The 12,811-nt window shown below is 46.3% G+C and overlaps 1 pseudogene; it reads left to right on the top strand.

Annotated features, from left to right (window-relative positions):
* The first annotated feature begins 11,044 nt into the window (after positions 1-11,044).
* On the top strand, positions 11,045-12,503 carry LOC131402724 (insulin receptor-like; annotated as a pseudogene).
* Positions 12,504-12,811: the final 308 nt, after the last annotated feature.

The raw sequence follows: 12,811 nt of genomic DNA, 5'->3' as shown, positions 1-12,811 counted from the left end.
GAGGGGTCTCTCGTGTTTTGCTGACCCTAGGGGCCAGGGGTTGCCCTCTGGCCTTCGGGACTTTAGAAGCGTATTTTGCTCCCAGCAGAGCAAGATTTGCTGTTCTGTATCCAGTCTGCCCAGTGCAGACTGGATATGAGTTCCTGTTGGAGGTCAAGGCAGACTTGGGGGGATTAAAATTTGATTTCCAATCTGGGGTTTTCTTCCAATCCATCAAGGTGATGGTGTCACATCACGGTTTACGTAGAAGCCTCTGCTGTGTGTTCAGGAATAGCAGCCTGCTACCAGGAGACTCTTGCTTCTCTCCTGTGCCTTTGTGGAAAGGTGGAAAACACAGGTACTTTCCAAAAACTGCATTTGTCAACAGTGCAGAAACAATGGTTGTACCCAAAAGGATAAAGAGAGTAGGGCTACAGTTGTTTTGTGACAGCTTTTCTATGATTTCTTGTCGCCAGTCTGTTTTCAAAGATGTATCCTGTTTCCCTGCAGAAGATCAGAAAAGGGATGAGTTCTGAGATGTTCCTTCCCCGATTACATCCAGTTGCATTGTATCAAAGTCACATGCTACTTTTTTCTTTTTACAAAGTGTCTTTCCGTCTTGCAAGTGTCCTCTTGGTTTTTGTTGTTACTGTGTCTTCTGTGGCACTCTGCGTCTCTGTGTGTGTACATGAGGAGGTGGGACTCCATAGATGGCACGGAAGCCCCTTATGATCCTGTGATTTGATGTGCAATGTCCTGAGGATTACAAAACTATGGACTCAACTGGAGAAATTAACCTAGAGGTTCCAGAGCTTTCAGACAGGCTTATAGAAGGTGTGGGTGTCAGGGTGGCTGTGGGTTTTTGGTCCTCTCTCTAGTTCCCCATCCTTAAATGTTGGGTTCACCAGAACCTCCCCCTTTCCATCCATTTCTCCTCTCGGTTGCCCTGACTTCTCCAGCTGTATCACCTGTTGTCACACTTCCACCAGCATCCACCCCTCTTCCCAAGCTCCAGACCCACATCTTCCCAAAGCCCACTGGACCCACATCCGGGAGAATCTCAAAGTCCTCACAGACTCAACATGCCCCAAACTGAGCCAGTTCTCTGTGCCACCCCAAACTGGTCCTATCTCAGTCTCTCCACTTTCGCTAACAACTGCCCCTCACTGCTCCCTCCTCTCCTCCACCTTCCTGGGGACCAAGTCCCGATAATGCTAATTCCCTACTGTCCCGACGGCCTTGGTCCTTTTCTTGTACCCATCTCCTCAATCAGCTTCCAGGCCATGCCATATATAGGGATGGTTCCAGCATGCCCCATTCAGTATCGTCTCCACTCTGCTGCCCAATGGGTTTTTCTACTTCCTGCTTTGGTCCTTCTGCAGATGCCAGCTAACTCCCTTCCCCTGGCATCTGAGCCTGGCCGCAGCTATGTGCAGTCGCACTTCTCCAAGCTCATGGCTGCAATTCCTTAGGGTTCCCTCTTCTTCATGCCTCTGCATTTTTGCATGTGCTTCCTGTGCCCCAAGCACACTTTTTCCCCCCTTTTGCCCATGGATGCCTGCTTTTTCCTCACGGAACGAGGTCAGAGGCTTCCTTCCTTCCCTCTCTGGCTTCATCATCCGTGCCTTCTCCTCTTTCAATACAGACTGGCTGTATCCTTCTGGGTCCCCTGTGTCTGTATCCATTGGAGATGTGTTCTAGTGGATCGTTGGCTACATGGATAAATGAAATCACACTCCAAGTGTGGGTCGGGGAAGGCGTGTTTGATGGCATATTTGTGAAAGCAGGAAGCGAAGTCTCACCCAGAGTGGGCAGGTCCTAGAGGGGATGGGATGGCTTAAAGTTAGGAGCAGAAAGTTTGGCTGGAAAAGAACTGCTGTGGACTGAATTGCTGCCCCCCCAATTCATATGTTGAAACGCTAGCCCCCAAGGTGACTGTATTTGGAGATGGAGCTTTTAGGAGATAATTAAGGTTAAATGAGGTCATCAGAGTAGGGGCCTAATCCAACAGGATTGGTGGCCTTGTAAGAAGAGAGAGAGATCTTTCTCCGTGCATGCACCAAGGAAATAGTATGTGAGGGCACAGGGAGAAGGCAGCCGTCTGCAAGCCAGGAAGAGAGCCCTCATGAGAAACCGACCATGTGGCACCTTGATCTTGGACTTCTAGCCTCCAGAACTGTGAGAAATAGATGTCCGTTGTTTACCACCCAGTCTATGATATTTTGTTGTGGCCGCCTGAGCTGATTAAGACAAGAACTGAGATCAGAATTGGCTTTGAAACACAGCAGCTAGGGACCCTGGCAGATAAAACAGATGTGGGTCCAGCTTTCTTTGAAATTCCCGGGGGCCAGTCCACCATGCTTATGGGGTTCCTTCTAGGGACAATCCACAGCCCCGAAGAAGGCATCTGATGGTGTTGATCCTGGGGCAAAGTGCTTAGTGGAATGGGTGGGGCTGAAGCCTGGGGGCTGGCAGGGGTCCTGCGGGAGAGGTGGGCTGGGTTGGGTAGATGGTATGTCTGTCCTACTCGAGTCCCCTCCACATCCTTGGGGACTTGGTTTAAAATGCAGATTCTTGGGTCTGGATCCCAGAGATATTGATTCATTTGGTCTAAAGCTAGCCTCCCTCCCCGTGATTCTGATTCTGATGGTCCACAGAACACACTTTGAGAATGCGTGTGTGATGGCTAAGGGCACGGGCACTGGTGTCCTAGGGACCTGTGTGTGATAGGCTGCATTATGTCCCCGCAAAATTCATGTATTGGAGTCCTAACCCCCAGCACCTCAGAATGTGACTGTCTTTGGAGACGGGCCTTTAAAAAATTAAGTTAAAATGAGGTCATTAGGGTGAGTCCTGATCCAATGTGACTGGTGTCCTTATAAGAAGAGGAGATTAGGACACAGACACGCACAGATGGAAGACCATGTGAGGACACGGGGAGAAGACGGCTGTCTGCAAGCCAAAGAGAGGCACCTCAGAAGGAACCAACCCTGCGACGCCTTGATCTTGGACTTCTAGCCTCTAGAATAGGGAGAAAATAAATGCCTATTGCGTAAGCCACACAGTCTGTGGTTCTGTGTTATGGCAGCCCGAGCAAACTAATACACTGTGTTCAAATCCCAGGTCTGTCTCATCCTTGCTCTGTGAACTTGAGGAGGACACGGTCCTCTCTGAGCCTCTCTTTCCTTCCTCTTCTAGAAAGTCCGTCTTGGTGACATGCATACAGTGTTTTGCCTGTTGCCTGCGCCCCAGCCTTGTGCACTCCCACCACTCAGGGTATTTACTGCCCCTCTGTGTCCAGCAATTTCCGGTGGAGTCCGTTTCACCCTCTACGGCTGTCTTTTCTTCCTGGTGTGGCTTTCTTGTGGTTACCCACTGGAATCCTGTTTTTTCGAGCTCATCTCCTCTGGCAGATCCGAGGTCTATAGAATTTGTGGGTCTCTTCTGGCTTTTTAATGTCCCTGCCTTGTGAACATCACGGGTCAGGCGTCTGCCTTTCTCACCCGAGGAGAGAGAACCCTACGGGGACACCTTCGGTTACATCTTTCCCAGGGCTTTCTTTGACTTTCTCATCTCCCACAGCTCCTTGCTGGCTCTTGGTTTGTTCAAAAGATCCGCTTGGTACACCCTCCAAGATTGATGACATTGTGCCAAGGTTCCAGAAAGATTATGGTCTGGATGGTGAAGGTCCCATCATGGACCTCTTCTACCTCTGGGCCACAGATTACACTATTTTCTTCCTCTGTTCTCCATCTTTGATGGTCAGCTGTTCTCACCTGCATCCCTCTGTTCTCAAGTACCCGAGCATTCACCTCAGGGCCCCTGTCCCTACTTGACTGACCTCTATGGAGGCAGGAGGAACCTCCTTTCTGCTCGACTATCATCCCTTCATCTGGGCTGAAGACCCAGTCTCCTCAGGTCTCCTCTCTGTGGGCTATTACTTCTCTCACCAACATTTTTATTGAGAATTTTCAGGGAAATGCATCAGCCTCCCACCTCCCATCCATCCATACACCTCCCTCAAGCTAAACCCCTCCACCAGCCACACTGGCTCCTTCCTTTCACGAGGCTCCTGGAAAGAATATCCTGCAGCCTCACTTCCTCACCTCTTATTCATCTTTATTTCCATTTAATTTTTTTCTGACTTTTTGATTATGTGATCCGGTCCCAGATCCAAAATTCACAGCTCTGAAGGGTGCTGGCGGTGAAATTCTTTTTCTCTTCTTGTCTTTTGCCTACTCATTTCCTCTCCCCAGAAACCACCAGTGTTGCACTTTTTTCTTTTTGGTGCATGTTTACCCTCCTAGAAAATAGCGTTTGCATATTTAAGCTAATATGTATATCTATTGCCTGCCCCCCATTTTTACATAAATAATAGCATATCACACAGACTTATCATCTTGCACTTTACTATTAACAACATATCCTGGAGATCTTTCCATATCACCCATTAGGAACTTTCTTGTTCTTTTTTATAGCTGCATAGTATTCCACTGCATCAGCTGTCAGGAAACTATGGCCCATGGGCCAAGTCTTTGTACCTGCTTTTGTACAGCCCCAGAGCTCAGGATGGTGTTCACATTTTTAAATGGTTGGACAAAAATTCCAATTATTATATCATGACACATGACAATTATATGGAATTCAAATTTCAGTGTCTCTAAATAAAGTTTTATTGGAGCACAACCATGCTGTGTTGTCATGGTTTTAGTGCTACAAAGATAGAGTTGCGACTGAGACTGTATTACCCACAAAATGGAAAATATTTGCTATCTGGCCCTTCCTAGGAGAAGTTTGCTGACCCCTGCATTATATCATTGGTTCTTGGACCTCAGCCTGCATCAAGATCTGCTGGAGGGTGTGGTAAAATGCAGATTCCTGGGCCCCATTCCCAGAGTTTCCAATCCAGGAGGATCAGAATGTCTAACAGGTTCTCAGGAGATGCTGATAATGCCGGTCCAGGGACCACCCCTTTGAGAACCACTGCATCACGTGGATGAACCGTAATTGATTTAACTGATCCCCTTTTGATGGACAGCTATGTTGCTTCTGGTCTTGGGCCATTATGGACAGTGCTGTATTGAATGACTCAGCATCAGAGTTGTATTGCATGTGTGAACCTACTTGTAGCAGATTTCCAGAACAGGAATCTCTGGGTGCTGTAGGGCTTCAACTTTGTCTATCTTGATAGTGCCCATGCCCAGCATGATGCCTGGCACATCGGGATGCTCAGCACACATTTGTTGAATGAATACAGGAGTGATTTCCACATGGCTGACTTGCTGGCTCCAGATCCTGCGTTAGCATCCAGGTCTCCCGATGCTGCCACCTGCCGCAGCCCCTCCATTTCTCCTTTTTTGCAGAAGTCGATTTTAAGAGCCACTCTTACAGGCAGATGCAGAATCTTAAGGGTGTCTGATACCTTGGTGTGCCCAGCTTCTAATTTCTGAAGGTAATAAATCTGAGAATTGGTCACACATAGCTCAGAGTGGAGAACTAACAGGCACATGGGTCCAGACCGCAGTCCTCATCCATTCTTCATAGCTTTTGATCATGCAATTGTCATCATTTTCAGCGAGGAAACCGTGGCACCCAGAGACTGAGGGTGTGGCCCAGCATTACGCAGCTGGCAGGTGCCAGCTCTGGAGTAGGAAGCCAGATCTGTTGGGTTGCTAGTGTGCCCCAAAATTGGTACAGGTAGTGGCCTGACACCCGAACTCAAGGCTTGGTGGCGCTGGACCCCTGAATTTTGGAGGACGTGGTGTTAAGGCTAGAAAAAATGCAGAATGGAACATGTGACCCCAGACTAGGTCACCAGGGAGCGTTTGAAGAATGCTGAGGCTAAGGAATGAGTACATTCACGAGTGAAAGCAGAAAGTATGAAATTCTTAGCATTGTAAAGGAGTTTCAGAATCTTCTAGATACCTCTTTCCTGCCCCTCACACTCCTCTTTTGCTGCTTTCATAGTGGAGAGAAAACCAGGAGGGAGGAAACACTTTCCAGGACATCTCTCATGCTAGCCTTCTCTCCTTCTTGAAGAGTCTCAGATTCCTCTGGTCGAGGGAGAAATTCTAGACCAGCATTGTCCAAGAGAACATTATGCTTTGACGGAAATGTTCTGTATCTTGCTATCCAATATGGCGGCCACTGACCACATGGGGCTCTTGAAATTGTGGCCAGTGCAACTGATTTTTACTTTACTTTAATTTAATTCATTTAAGTGTGAATGTAAAGTTTCATTTAACTTCAGTTAATTTAAATGTTAAAAAAAATCAGTGCTTGATTCTGTTATTGGAAAACTCTTTATTCTGTTTGGAACAACTTGGGGATATGAATCTACATTTCCAATGATTCATGTTATGAAATCTGCATAGACAGACCGAGTATTTCTGATGAAAATTTAGCATCTGAATTGAGACACGCTTCAAGTGTAAAACACATGGCATTTCGGAGGCACAGTGGCAAAAAAATCCTGTAGAGTATCTCATTAATAATTTTTTAGTATTGCTTCCATGTTGAAGTGAAATTTTTGGATCCATTGGATTAAATAAAATGTATTTCATTTCCTCTGTTTCTTTTTATCTTTTTAGAGAAAATTTAACATGCCATCTGTGACTCACATTATACTCATATCAGATAGTGCTTGCTCTAGACCCTACAAACCCTGGTCACCCACAGTGACAAGCTATAGTTTGTCATCGCCCTTGACCTTACAACAAAGTAGGCAGAACTGAATAATTCTTTTATTTATTTATTTATTTGGTGAGGAAGATCAGCCCCGAGTTAACATCTGTTGCCATTCCTCCTCTTTTTGCTGAGGAAGATTGGCCCTGGGCTAACATCTGTGACCATCTTTCTCTACTTTGTGTGTGGAATGCCCGCCACAGCATGGCTTGATAAGCGGTGTGTAGGTCTGCGCCCGGGATACGAACCCACAAAACCCGGGCTGCTGAAGCAGAGCATGTGAACTTAACCACTACGCTACCAGGCCGGCCCCAGAATAATTCTTATTGCACTGTTTGTGGAGGTTTTAGTAGTGGCGTCACCTCCTCTGGGAAGCCCTCCTTGATTGTTCCAGACTGAGTCAAAAAGCTTGTTTTTATGATCTCTTCTAACCCCTTGATGGGTGGATATTTGCTGAAAAGTATCTTTTTGTAAGGTGCACTCACTCGATGCTTCATTGGGCATCTATCTGAAAGAACACAGATGGTAAAACTGAAACCTAGCATTAAAGCATAGAATTGCATTTGACCGCCAGGTTGTATCCTAGCACCACCACTTAAAACTCAGCTTGTGTGAGTCACAATTTGATCATCACAAAATAGGCATGAAACTGGCATCTCCTCTAGGCGTTCTTCTTAGAACTCAGCGAGAGAACGTGAGTGCCAGAGAATGGACCAAGTGCTTTACGTAGTGGGTGTTCAGAAAATATTAGTTGTCAACGAGGTCCCCCTCCTCCCTCTCCTTCTCATCGTCCTTCCCTACCTGTGTGTAGAGTGGCTATTAGCCAGGTGCCACTTATTAAGAACTTGAAGCATCCTTTTGTTCCCACCCAGAGATACTAAAAGCCAGCAGAAGCCTCTACATCTATTTTTGGCACCATTTCTAACATCCTCTGGGTATTTTCTGTCCCAACAGTATTGCTCTATTGTCTTAGACTTATAGGGACACATATGGCTTTAATGAATTGAGTTAGATTCATTGGAGATTTAAAAAAAAAAAGCAATTCTTCATTGTCCCCTACTATTACCATCGTTAATTTTTTATAACAACTGTATTGAGATATAATTCAAGACCGTACAATTCGCCCATTTAACGTTTACAATTCACTGGTTCTTAGGACATTCACAGGGTTGTGCAACCATCACTACAATCAATTTTAGAACATGTTCATCACCCTCAAAAGAAATCTTGTACTTCAGCCATCACTCTCATTACCCCTCCCCCAGCCCCTGGCAACCACTAATCTGTTTTTTGTCTCTGGATTTGTCTGTTCTGCACATTTCATGTAAGTGGAATCATACCACATGTGGTCTTTTGTGTCTGGCTTCTTTCACCAAGCATGTTTTCAAGATTCATCCATGTTGTAGCATGTATCGACACTTCATTCCTTCTGATGGCTGAATAATATTCCATCATATGGATGTGCCACATTTTGCCTATCCATTCATCAGTTGATGGACACTTGGGTGGTTTCCACTTTTTGGCTATTATGAATCATGCTGCTATGGGCATTCATATACAAGTTTCCGTGTGGATGTATGTTTTCATTTCTCTTGGGTATCTACCTCGGAGTAGGATTGCTGGGTCAGATGGTAACTCTTTGCTTAGCCTTTTGAGGTCCTGCCAGACTATTTTCCACAGCAGCTGCACCATTTTCCATTTCCACCAGTAATGTATCAGGGTTCCAATGTCTCTACTCCTCGCCAACACTTGTTATTGTCTGTGGTTATGATTGTAGCCACCCTAGTGGGGGTGAAGTGGTACCTCATTGTGGTTTGGATTTGCATTTTCCTAATGTCTGACAGCTGGTTAATCTCTGAATGCACCTTCGTATCTGATTTTGGTCCTGCCACAGCCTGGGGAGGATGGCGGGCAGGTGTTGATTGCATTTGCACCAATTTCGTGTGTGTGTGTGTGTGTGTGTGTGTGTGTGTGTGAAATATAGAGTGTTAAGGTCAGACTTGAGAAGTACAGAGCTGTGGCTCTGTACTTCTGTTTTCTCTCTAATTTGTGCTTCTTTTGCAAGTTATTCTCAGGGTGGATTTTTAAGAGGATTTACTACTATTCTTTAGAACAAGCTGTTTGCCTCAAAGATGCTGGGGGAAGGTTTAGTGTCTTGGAATAAAAGAAGTGGGGGTTGCAAACTGAGCCTTCCATTCCAGGTGCTGAGGGCTGTGGTGTGTGTGTTTTGACAAGGAGAAGCTGCCTAAAGATTTTGGGGCTTCCTGGGAGGCATCAATGGCGTGGTACCTGTGGAGACCTCTGTCTGTGGACGCTGTGGATGTGACTATGGCCGGAAGCCTCAGACCGGGCTTGGGTGGCATGAGCGTGTGGGAACGGAACTGGCATCGTGGTCCCCTCAAAGCTGCTCCCAGCTTCCCAGTGAGTGTGTGTGCGTTTTCCCCTGATTGAGCCTAATCTGTACAGAATGTGACCCAGGAACATTGCTGCTTTGTTTGCTGTGCTGTTTTCTCTCTAATTTGTGCTTCTTTTGCAAGTTATTCTCAGGGTGGATTTTTAAGAGGATTTACTACTATTCTTTAGAACAAGCTGTTTGCCTCAAAGATGCTGGGGGAAGGTTTAGTGTCTTGGAATAAAAGAAGTGGGGGTTGCAAACTGAGCCTTCCATTCCAGGTGCTGAGGGCTGTGGTGTGTGTGTTTTGACAAGGAGAAGCTGCCTAAAGATTTTGATTTTGATGAACGTTAACTGAGTGTAAGGGACACAGGAGAAGGGAAAGATCCAAATATTTATACGGAGGAAAGGAAATCAGAGGAGGCTTCCTGGAGGAGGTGGCATTCGAACTGGATCTTGAAAGATGGTAGACTGGATTTAGAAAGAATGAGCTAAGGCATAAAGGGCTTTGACGGCCAATGGGGCTATGGCTACCCTGTCCGGTACAGTAGCCACTAGCCACGTGTGTCTATTTCCATTGAAATTAACTCAAGTGAAATGAAACATTCAGTCCCTCAGGCTTATTTGTCACATTTCAAGTGCTCGAGAGCCACAAATGGCTGGTGGCTTCCACTGTGAACGGCACAGGTACAGAACATTTCCATCATTGTGGAAAGTTCTGTTGGACAGGCTTGCCGTAGAACAAGAATTGCCAAGCAACACCCCTAGGGCAAAACTCCAGCTCACCTCACCGCCTGTTTTTGTAAATAAAGCTTTATTGGAACACAGCCGCAGACACTCAGTCACATGTTGTCTCTGGCTGCTTTCCGGCTACAAGGGCAGAGTGGAGTCGCCTCGATGGAGACCATCTGACCACAAAGCTGAAAATATTTACTATCTGAGCCTTTATAGAAAACGGTTGCCCACCTCCCGTCTGGGGAAATGAAGGCACAGAGCCTGAGGATGGCTGTGATATTTTTTGGGAGAAATAAACAACAATAAGATAGTTGACATTAATTGAGCACCTACTGTAGTTGACATTAATTGAGCACCTACTGTGTACCAGGCTCTGTTTGAGTGCCTGCATGATTTCACTCACTCCTCCTCATAGGTCATGTTAGAGGGGAGGACACAGCCTCAGAGTTGTACGAGAGGTGTGGCCAAGCCAGTTTAGCATGGTGAAGGGGATGGAGGGGCGGAACCCCAAAGGCTGTGAAAGAGAAGTGCAGGGTCATGGGGAGCCATGGAGGGTGTCAGAGCCCGGAAGGGACCACCTTCAGGAGAATGGGCACGCAGGGTGTTTGTGCCGGGGAGCTCAGACTTGCTGGGAAGCCCTTGCCACCCCCAGATAAAAGGTAATTAGGCCTTGGCTGTCTGCCTGGAAGGAAGGAGGGTTGGGAAGGAGAGTCAGTGAAGTGGGAGAATGGACCAAACATTCAGCTCTCCTGGCCCCACTTCTGATGTGGGCACCTTGATCCCCATAAATCCATTTCCTGAGGATCTCCAACGCTGACTCACTGCGGATGGCTCCCCTTTCTCCCGCCCCTGCCGCATTACTCAATCCCCTGTGATCCCAGTGTCTCCATTGCATCATATTTGATGTGCTGATTTTAAAGCTTCTAACAGGTACTGCCAAAGGAATTACTTTCTTTGCCTTTCGAAAGTAATGACTTAGGCACGGACACTCTACAGAGAAAGCCACTCATCAGGGCTGGCTATAGAATTTGTGGAGCCCAGTGCAGAATGAAAATGTGGGGCCGGTTGCTTAAAAATGATTAAGGATTTCAAGACTTACGGAAGAGCGTTAAGCCAAGTCCCCTTCTGAGTGAGCGTGGGACTCAGGTCGCACGTCCACGAAGCTGGCCCTGCCACTAATTCTTGTAACCCACTCACGGTGTGTTTGCTCACCTGCCTTGCTTCCTCCTTGTTTTCACTTTAGTGTGCCCCGGCATGGATATCCGGAACAACCTCACGAGGCTGCACGAGTTGGCCAACGGATCCATCGTTGAAGGACATTTGCAGATACTGTTGATGTTTAAAACGAGGCCTGAGGATTTCCGAGACCTCAGTTTCCCCAAACTCATCATGATCGCTGATTACTTGCTGCTTTTCCGGGTCTACGGGCTGGAGAGCCTGAAGGACCTGTTTCCTAACCTCACGGTTATCCGGGGCTCGCGCCTCTTCTTCAACTACGCGCTGGTCATCTTCGAGATGGTTCACCTGAAGGAGCTTGGCCTCTACAGCTTGATGAACATCACGCGGGGCTCCGTCCGCTTCGAGAAGAACAATGAACTCTGCTACCTGGCCACCATCGACTGGTCGCGCATTCTGGATTCTGTGGAAGATAATTACATTGTGCTGAACAAGGATGACAGTGAGGAGTGTGGGGACATTTGTCCAGGCACTGCCAAGGGCAAGACCAACTGCCCTGCCACCGTCATCAACGGGCAGTTTGTCGAGCGGTGCTGGACTCAGCCACTGCCAGAAAGGTACGCTGGGGTGTGAAGGGCTCTTAGCCATTTCTCATATTTCTTAGAGAGACACTAGAGGCATTCACTAGACCAGGAGGTGGCAAAACTTTTCCTGCAAAGCCTCAGGTATTAAATACTTCAGTCTTTGCAGGCTATACGATCTCTGTTGCAACTGAGCATGGCCATTGTAGCAGGAAAGGCAGCCACAGGCAACACAGAAATGAGTGAACATGGCTGTGTTTCAATAAAAGTTTATCTACAAAGCCAAGTAGTGGGCCAGATTTTGCCAACTCCTGTGCTAGGCAGTTGAATGTTACTCTTGCTTGAGAGACAGGTAGGAGTGGATGGGTATGGACTTTGTTGTAGAAAAATAAGTTTGTTTCTTATCTGATTGTAGAAGTAAGATTGATCATGGTAGATGTTGGGAAAAAGGAATATGTAAAGGAAAAAAGCAAAACAGTAATTTTTTCTTCCACAATTATTAGGAGTACTTCCTTCTAGTGGTTCTGTTGCATCTTAATTTACTTAACTTTCCCTGTGGTTGGGCATTTAGATTATTTCCAGTTTTCACAAAGAGAGGGAGGAACATTTTTGGGTCAAAGCTTTCTCGAGCATTTGTTTCTCTAGGTCTTGCTTTTCCAGAAGTGAAATTTCTGGGTCAAAGGTTCTTGATGCCCTTGCCAAATGGCTTTCCAGAAATGTTGTACCAACGGGCTCTCCTCCTAGCTTTGGCCGAGAGGGAGCACCTTGGCAGCTTCGAGTGTTGTTTGAAAAATCTTTCAGAATTTACTGGAGGGCGGAGCCGATGTGTCGTCATTGTTTCTATTTGTATTTCTTTGATTGCTATCGGGGTTGAACCTTTTAAAACATGTTTGTTTATCATTTGGCTTTTCTCTTCCTGTTCCTATCTTTTGTCTGTTTATCTTTTAGTACCTTAGTGGTTTTGAAATATTCATCTGTATACAGTTACCATAGGTGAAGGCAGCTAACCCTCTGCCAATTACATCCTCTGACATTTTTGTTCAGTGGTGAAAATGCTCTGAATATCAGTTGCAGAGAAACTTAAAACGTTCATGGAGTTCCGAGCTGGATTTTTGCTTGCCTCTCATGTGACTTATGCTTAGAAAGTCCCTTCCTAGCTATAGAACGAATATTTCTTTCCAAATTTTCTATTTCAATTTTAATTATTATCATTTTTTGTGTGTGTATGAGGAGGACTAGCCCTGCCTGAGCTAACATCCGTTGC

Source organism: Diceros bicornis, unplaced genomic scaffold (genome assembly GCF_020826845.1).
Source record: "Diceros bicornis minor isolate mBicDic1 unplaced genomic scaffold, mDicBic1.mat.cur scaffold_241_ctg1, whole genome shotgun sequence".
In the NCBI taxonomy this organism is placed as follows: Eukaryota; Metazoa; Chordata; class Mammalia; order Perissodactyla; family Rhinocerotidae; genus Diceros; species Diceros bicornis.
The sequence above is the reverse complement of the archived record's forward strand: the minus strand, read 5'-3'. Positions and strand labels throughout refer to the sequence as shown.